Source organism: Poecilia reticulata, linkage group LG21 (assembly GCF_000633615.1).
Source record: "Poecilia reticulata strain Guanapo linkage group LG21, Guppy_female_1.0+MT, whole genome shotgun sequence".
In the NCBI taxonomy this organism is placed as follows: domain Eukaryota; kingdom Metazoa; phylum Chordata; class Actinopteri; order Cyprinodontiformes; family Poeciliidae; genus Poecilia; species Poecilia reticulata.
Window position 1 is genome coordinate 19,645,286 of NC_024351.1, and position 8,492 is coordinate 19,653,777.

An 8,492-nucleotide genomic window follows, 5' to 3' on the forward strand; every position below is an offset into this window, starting at 1 on the left:
TAGAAAAAGATTGTGATAAAGTAGTTCAGATTAAATCAGAATAATCAGATCTAAAGCCAGGGACTTTATGCCACCTGATACTAGCGACACCTACAGCATCAGAATACGTAGGCCCGGGCCTCGTCAAATTAAAAAAACGGAAGAATGAGACGGCAGTAAGAATCTGCTCAGCAGATTTTGTGGTTTGTCTCGCCGCCGCAGCGTTTCTGTGCCAGCCCCTGTCCGTTTTCACAGGGCCTGTCAGGAAACTTTGGTGATTGAAATATGTAACCAGGTCACTACAGTGTGGAATCAGAAAGTCTGAGACTTCATTTGGTGTTTTTTTTTTGTTTTTTTTTTACACATCACTTTTTTCCCCCGTTCTCTATGTCATTCGTCATTTGTCATTTGTGAGCCACAAATAAAGGAGGAAAATAGGAGAAAGGTAAAAATAAGACAAGAGTGACTAATAGTCAGCTGTGTCTATTTTAAACTCTAATTACTTCTCCAATCTAAAGCTGTGCTCTTGTCTCATCTGCATCAGCTCTGGACGGACAACAGTGGATTTAAAACGTTTCCACACCCATTTTGATCATTTAGTTTAAAACAACTTCTCCCAACAAAATGGTTAGAGAAGGAAAATCTAAAAGAAAAAACCCCAGCAACAACCTTAGTTGCAGAAGTGTGCACCCCCTCAAACATTTCTTCTTTTTTTCCAGATAATAATATAGAATACATGTTCCATAAAAGGTGCTGTGTCATTGTCTAAATTTGAAGTTGTGGAACTCTCTGGTTTGACCTGTTCCTGTATGAAAACCAGAGAAGCTTGCTGACCTGGTTGGTCAGTACACGGCTTTTCTGAGCACAGAAAAAATACATACTCTGCACCGAATCAGTCACTACATTTGTTCAGAAAGGCAAAAACACCACAGTTATCACTGTTTGCATGCCTCAAAGGACATATATGTTTGGGTTTTTTCCTTAGAATAATGAACTAAGAAGGCTAATGAAATCAAGAAAATCCTCCATTTGGCTGAATCCATTTAATCTCAATTTTTAATCCTTAAGGTACGAATACCTGACGTGGTCCAGAGATTTCCAGGAGTAAATGTTTGGTCTGTATAGACTTTTGAACAAGAACGACAAAACACTCTCATTTATGTTCTAGTACTACAGTAGTGTCCAACACGGTGGCTTCAAAAAAGTCAAGAAGACATAACTGCACAGATTATAAATGTAAAACAGCCATTTCGGATTTTAAAACTGAACTTATTGAGCTTCCTCAAATGTCCGTCACATTTGAAAAGAAAGACAAAAAAACGTCAGGTGGTTGGCATACATTTGTTTCAGCTGTGCTCGTCGAACTTTACCATTACAAACCAGGCTACTTCCTGCTTTTAATCAAACAATATTATAAATTTGAACTGTTTAACAAGTTAAATACCAAGCTAACTAATGAACTACAGTGGACACCTATTCAAGGACCAGCTGTTCTGTGAAACATGACTCCAAAGTATTTGTGGAAAACTTGTGTATTCAGAGAGTCTTTTGTAGAGCATATCAAAAAGATGAAACAAAGATTGCAAGTTGGGAAACTGAAATAATGCTACTTCAGTCACTTTAGCCAATCCAATTGTTTTGCCACTGATTGGCCACACCTCCGAAAACTGATATACGCTTTCTTTTTAAAGGTTTTATTGGTTCTACTGCCCTTTATTTGATAGTGAATTAACAGGAAATAGGGCAATGAGACAAGGGGGAAGACATGCGGCAAAGGTCGAGCCTGCGACCGTCACATCGAGGACTAAGGCCTCCATATGTGGGTTGTGTTTAACCCCTGCGCCACTACAGCACCCCCTGAGATAAGCTTCTATAGTAGTGCTAAGAGGGTTTCCACTTTGTGTATTAATGCATATTAAGGTATATCAGGTGTTTGAACAATTGAAAAAGGTAATAATTAATGTTTTTAGAGGAGTTCTCTCAAGAGAATTTCTTTGAATTTCAGCTATTCGGGGACGGTTGTGGTTCCTAACTCCTGAGAACAGCAGGGTTCCACTGTAAATGATTATTATCATATTGGCTCAATCACATAGGTATCTTAGGGCAACAAGACTGATGCTTTATGTAGGAGAACCTTTGTTAAAACCGACATAAACAACTGCGAAGAAAACAGGTGCTATCTTCTTAACCATGGCCACAAACTCTCTTTAAACTTTCTATCAAAATAAACAGAATTTTAAAAAATTTAAATTTTATATTAAGTTACTTCATATTTGAAGTGAATATTTGGCGAGAGACGCTAATGCCCAGCATGTTGTATGTTGTGATGCTGAACAATTACATTTAAAGTGTCAAAAAAAAAAAAAAAGCCAAAAAGACAGAAAGCATTAAGTCGAGTGCTAGCAGCTGTGTTTGCTAGCTGTTAGCCGTTTTCCGGAGAATGAGGTAAGGCTTATTTGATGCTACTTTCAAAGATCTGAATGTTTGGTAGATTTGCTGAAGAACCCTGACAGAGTTTATTAATACCAGTTAAATCCATGTAATCCATTACTGACACAGTGAGGAAGGAGACCAGGGGGGTGTTGTGTTAGCTTGGCACAACTAGAGGCAGTAAAATCTTGTGTGTTCAGACATGATTTCTCAAAAAAAAAAAGAAGCCCAACATCAACTTTATAGACTGTCCAGGAGCAGAATGAATTTTGCTACACTGTCATCTGTCGGTAGCCACAATCTTTCCATCCTGACAGTTTACATCCATTGTCTAACCCTGTGGTTTATTAACCATTTCTAAGCTACACTATGCATGTAACAAAACTACTATAGTGTCATTTGTAATTAGCTGGGGCTGTTATAAAAACAAAAAACAAAATAAAAACAAGCAAGACTGCTTTAATTAATTTGCACTTTGAAATGCAGAGTGGTATTTAAGTGTGACGTATTAATTTCACTACTTGAAAGTAACATCTGCAGACATTACAACAGGTTTGGCAAGTTTAATATCTTACATTTCTAAAATTTGGACCAGGCGTGTTAAATATGCCAAACATTCAGTCTATCACCACAAAATAAAAAATGATGTTCTTCGGGGACCCTTAATGGTGTTGGGGCCCTGAGCAGCCGTTTAAATCGCATATGCCTTGGGCCGGTTCTGCCTTTGCAGGTTAGATTTTGACGACTGATACAAATTAACACTTAAAACTAAGCAGAAGACCGAATTAAAATTGCCTGTAATGTGTAATTGAACATATCATTTCTGATGAGAAATAAATTTGAACGCCCCCACACTTATTCCTAATCAAAATGCCCAAAGTTACACATAGGGGTATCACATCCTGTGTGCATAATAGACACATCATTACTTTGCATTTTGAAGGAGTTTTGCCCCTTTAAGTTTGATGTGCTGCATTAGTCAACATACCCAGGTCTGACTGTTCAAGCAGGTTCACCCAGAAAAATATACAGCAAGATGCTTAAAGATAGCAACCACAAAGGGGGACCGAAATGTACGTATTTAAACACCAGAATGGAGGACATGTTTGACGTAAACTAAATACACCTCTCCAGGGAAAAACACTACCAAATATGACGCATTAAGATGGAAGTGTTATGGCAATCAATAACTTGCATTTGCATCTCTCTTTCTACCAAAAACTGGATGATAAAAGTCTTCAATCTGGTGCTTTGGTCTCAACTACTTTGTTGTTTTTGTTTGTTTATTTTGGATATTTCAAATGTCTTCCTTCTCAAGTGTTAAATGTTCAATAGAATGTAAAGTTGAATGATTTCTAAATACATGTTCTTGCATTATTACGCCATTACCATTATATTACTTGAAAATAGTCTCAAAACAACAATATTATTGTTTATTGCAATAACTTCTGGGACGATTTATCGTCCACTTTCTTTTCCAGAGATAAAAATACATAAATTAGAGATTTGTATGTTCATATTTTCTAATAAAGAGATGAATATGTAATAGGGGGGTGACTAAATTCATAAAATAATGTTAGCGGTTATTCTAAAAGGTGGGGAATGCAAATTGGCAAAAAAAAAAAGTTTAGATTATCAGATTTAATGGATATCCGCATATGCAGGATGTGTCTTTTTAGCCTAAAAGAAAACATACACTCTCTTTTGGCATAAAAATTTACATTAAAATTACCATTTCGACACATTCACCACTACCTGTTGTCGTTTCGGTTTCAGCCAGGTCTCTATGGGAGTAAAGGAAGTTATTGTGGCGCATCGTGCAACTCGTTTTACAAATGCTCGAGTAGATCGCATATAAAATTGTGGTAAAGGGTGACAGTCGTTAGTAGGGCTTCAATCAAAAAAACAAACAACTGTATGTGTGTATCTGTGGAAATGCAAAAAATAAAGCTTCTATCATCGTGGGAATGCCTCGGGACGGAAACAAGGGTATTACCCCTTCTCCGAATAACGCCCACGCTTCCCCGAAAAAATATGCATTTGCACATTCAGCATGAAACTGAGTCTTCAGAGAGGGACCATGTCGCAGATTTCTCTTTTCAGCCTCACTTTGAAAGTATCAATCTATGCACCGAGTCTTAGATGTCTGCTGTTATGCTTTCAAAACCATAACAGGAGACACAAAGGAGGAAACAAGAAAAAAGTCCATTATAAAGAAAACACGTTCAGAAACCCGTTTGAACTGCCTCTTTCAAGTCAGCATCTTTTATAACAGATTTTTTTTTTCTTAAATATAAAGGTCACATAATCACCCACAATAAGCATCCAATATAAGCGTATGGTCTGTAAAAACTGTTACTTATGATGAATTTGTACAGCGTCAACATGCAGGGCCAGATCAAGAATATGAAAACTGACATAAATTAAAAATAATAGTAAAATTATACATGTCTGAGCATCCACAGAAAAACTAATAAGGTCATGAATTACAGCATTATATTAGAATAAAGTTGCTAAGCTTCAGCTATCTGATAAACTAATCATAGGTCGCCATCTTTGTTGAGGCCGGTAAAGTGTGAAGTAAAGAAGTCGAAGCCTTATGACTCCGCCCCTCTTCATTTGCATACGGTAAAGTAAAACCAGGAGGAAATGTAAAAACAACACATGGAAGTAGAAATACTTGCACTGGGAAAAGGCATCTGTAAGGTGAAGCAAAAAATATGCTTTTATTTTTAATTATGTCAGTTACGCTACATGTTATGCTACCAAACAGCCTGTTTACTTTCCTACAAATGATCCCACATTTGTAAGGAGAATCTATTTATTCGTCAAGCAGCAGATCCCGATCTGTCCTCCAAGATGTCAGCAGAGCCAGGTTCATCATTGGTTCTCATGTTTTGGGAGAGCAGCGGATGGCTTTGCCTGTACTGACCTCAACCCCATCGAACACCCACGGGATCCGCTGGGGACCCCACAGCAGTGTCTGACCAAGCTGGTGACCAGGAAGTGGAGCAGGTGCCACACTGTTGTGACTTTGTACTTTTCCCTTCCTGTTTGTTAAATGTATAAATTAATAAAAAACAAAAAACATGTTCCCTTTCTTCAAACTTCAATGATCTGATAATAAGTAATACCAAACAAGAGTCAAATGCGGAATAAGATAAAAGAGGATTACAATAAAACCAACATACTCAACTCTTCTGCTCAGACCAAAAATCCAGTTTATGTATAAAGTGTGGTACTGTTTAAGGGGGAATAAACAGGCTTTCCAATTTTTATTACCAAGAATCATTTACACAATCTTAATCTTCTTACCTTTTCTGCTTAGTAAATATTCATCTTCATTGTCTATTTTAAATTTCACTCATTCATTAATCCCAATTCCACTTTATTTGCAATAAAAGCAGATTTAAGCAGTTGAATCTTTGTTTTCTTTTGTTTTTCCTCTGCTATTCCAAGATGCTAAGTGGTTTTCACCGGGCTACCGTTTGAAAACTCCCCCGAAGAGCCCCTGAATACAAGCAACACAACATTTCATTCGTCAAAGCAAAAACACTGCTTCCTTTCGCGTTATCAGATGGGTGTGAAGGTTGTGAAGATGTGGGTGTTGAACTGCTGTGTCACAGAACCCACACCAGAAACGTACCGGTTTAGGCTGACTGTCAGTTACTGTAAGGTGGAGCGAAAGCTTCCTCCTGAAAGGAGGGAATCTGTCATGAATGACATGCACACATCTGGGAAGCTGAAACTGTTTTTAGCAACATTCAGAAATGTGATAAAAAAAAATAAAAAAATTTCACATATTGTGGAGGTGGCTACAGTCATCGTGTTCAAAAACCTATTTCAGTGATTCTTAAGAAGAGGGACAAAACAGGTCCTATGGATCATGCAGAAAATTTGAATAAAATATACACAAAATATCTGGGCCATGTGAGCACAACAATGTATGTTTTCCTGGTGTTTCCTGAATATTTTTCATTTTAAACTTTGCAGTGGGTGGATGGTGTATGTAAAATCCCTTGCCCTGGAGCAGAACTCAATTCATTATAATAGTTTAAAACAATTAAAGGAATACTAAGATAATATATTATGACAATTAAGTATAAGTATTCAAATAAATGATCATAAAAGCATTAATAAATTGAATTAAAAAATATTTTTATATATTTTTCAACTCAATTGAAATTTGTCCCAAGTTTTTGTCAACACCGTCAGACATAAAAAGAAAGTAAAAAAAATCAGGCATTATTGGGGGACACCAGAACTTCTGAGGACCCCATGACATCTTCCCTCTAGCTAAGAGGGCTAGGCAACTCTGGTAGGCTTGTTATTCTTTGGTTTTTTCTTCCTAAATTGCTTGTCACAACCATGATGTGTCAACACCATAACTGACAATTTGGATGAAATTTTGTGAAGTAAATGCTTAATTTTGGTATACTGTAAAGATTTCATGGACCTGATGGGCTACAATATGGACTCCTTCAGAATAACATCTTATAAAATGAGGTAGTTTGGCATTTTGTCAACTTAAACAGTTTTTAACTGACGGTGTGACTCTTTCAGTGATAGCGTTGGCAAATCTTGTTTTAAATAATATTTCTTTTGTTTCTTGAGAAGCATTTATTTGTAAAACTGAGTAAAAATATCACTAATAGGGTCATTAAAAATGATTTTATATTTATTTTTGTCAGATGGTGATGACAAAGTTCTGGGTCAGGTCCATAAATGTAATTTTCAAAAAAACATGCTGCAACTGGGAGCCTGCACCTTAGCATCTTTACATTTCCAAAACATTATTTGTCATTTTTGAGTACATAAGCTTTGAATACATAATACATTTTTTTGTGTGGAAAATTTAAACCCATTTTGTCACTAATCTCAAGAATCATTGATTTATTAACAAGCTAATTCCAGTGCTAGCTCTGGGAGGATGTTAGCTTGGAGGCAGGAGGAAACATGTAGCGCAAATGCTAAAACTAAACAATAGGATATTACTTAAGGGAGGAACTTATCTTTAAGGAAAATAATTATCAGACAGGACTGTGAATAATCTTTAAATAACTAATCAAGTCAAAATCTATTTTGAATATTTTAAAAATATGAGAGGACAGCGCTCTCTGTACTCATTTTTAGTAATAGCTAAGGGTGTGATGATATATCTAGCTAGCAAGATGACACATGATGCTAGTTTTGCAAAACCAAGACAAATATTCCTTAGGGAAATTTTTAAAATATTTTGTCACTCAAATAACGTAATGGTGTCACAGGAAAGACAGAAGTTGTAAACAATGTAGAATATTTTATTTCTTACACTTGTCACTGTATGAGAATTTTCCGGCAAATTCTGGAATGTTTGGAATGCTAACAAAAAACACTGAAATGTTCTGTTTTTGCGTGTTTGTCCTCTTTGTTCACTGTGCAATTTTCAGGCTTCAACTGTTTACCTGTTTCAAATTTTGAACCATTAGTGCGCATTTGCTGTCCAGATTTCTTAAACGCTATGAAACAGCCCCAGTTTAGCTCAAATAGGAATCTGTGAATGGTCATTAGGCGCTAATGCTTAGCTACATGCTTACAACTTATCAGTCAGTTTTTTTTTTTGACTCCTCAGAATGCTGGCTAAGTAGTTGGGCTCTTTACAATGGACAGAAACTTCTGTTTTCACCCATTCTGACATAGTGTTCTTATTAGCCCACTAGCCTCCTAGCAACCTGTACTAAAGTAGCAACTGGATCATGTGTCACGAGACAGACTTCAAATCTACTAAACCATTCCATCTGTTTAATGTATTTCAATGAAATACTTCTAGCTGTGCGCAGCCCTTACCCCGTCCATCATTATGTGCAGTCGTTCAGCTGGCTGAATGAAGGCTTCTACACATTTCTCTTGATGCTAAAACAGAATCTAAACACAAAAGAAATGAGCTCCAGGTCATGGTTGAACTGTTTTGTGTGATCCAAATGAGATAATTCACAAACTGATCTTCAACAGACACTGAATTCAAGTTTTTCTTGTGATATAAATTGAATTATTAATGTTGTTTTATGTATTTTTCCTTTATTCTTCAGGAAAAACTATGTAAA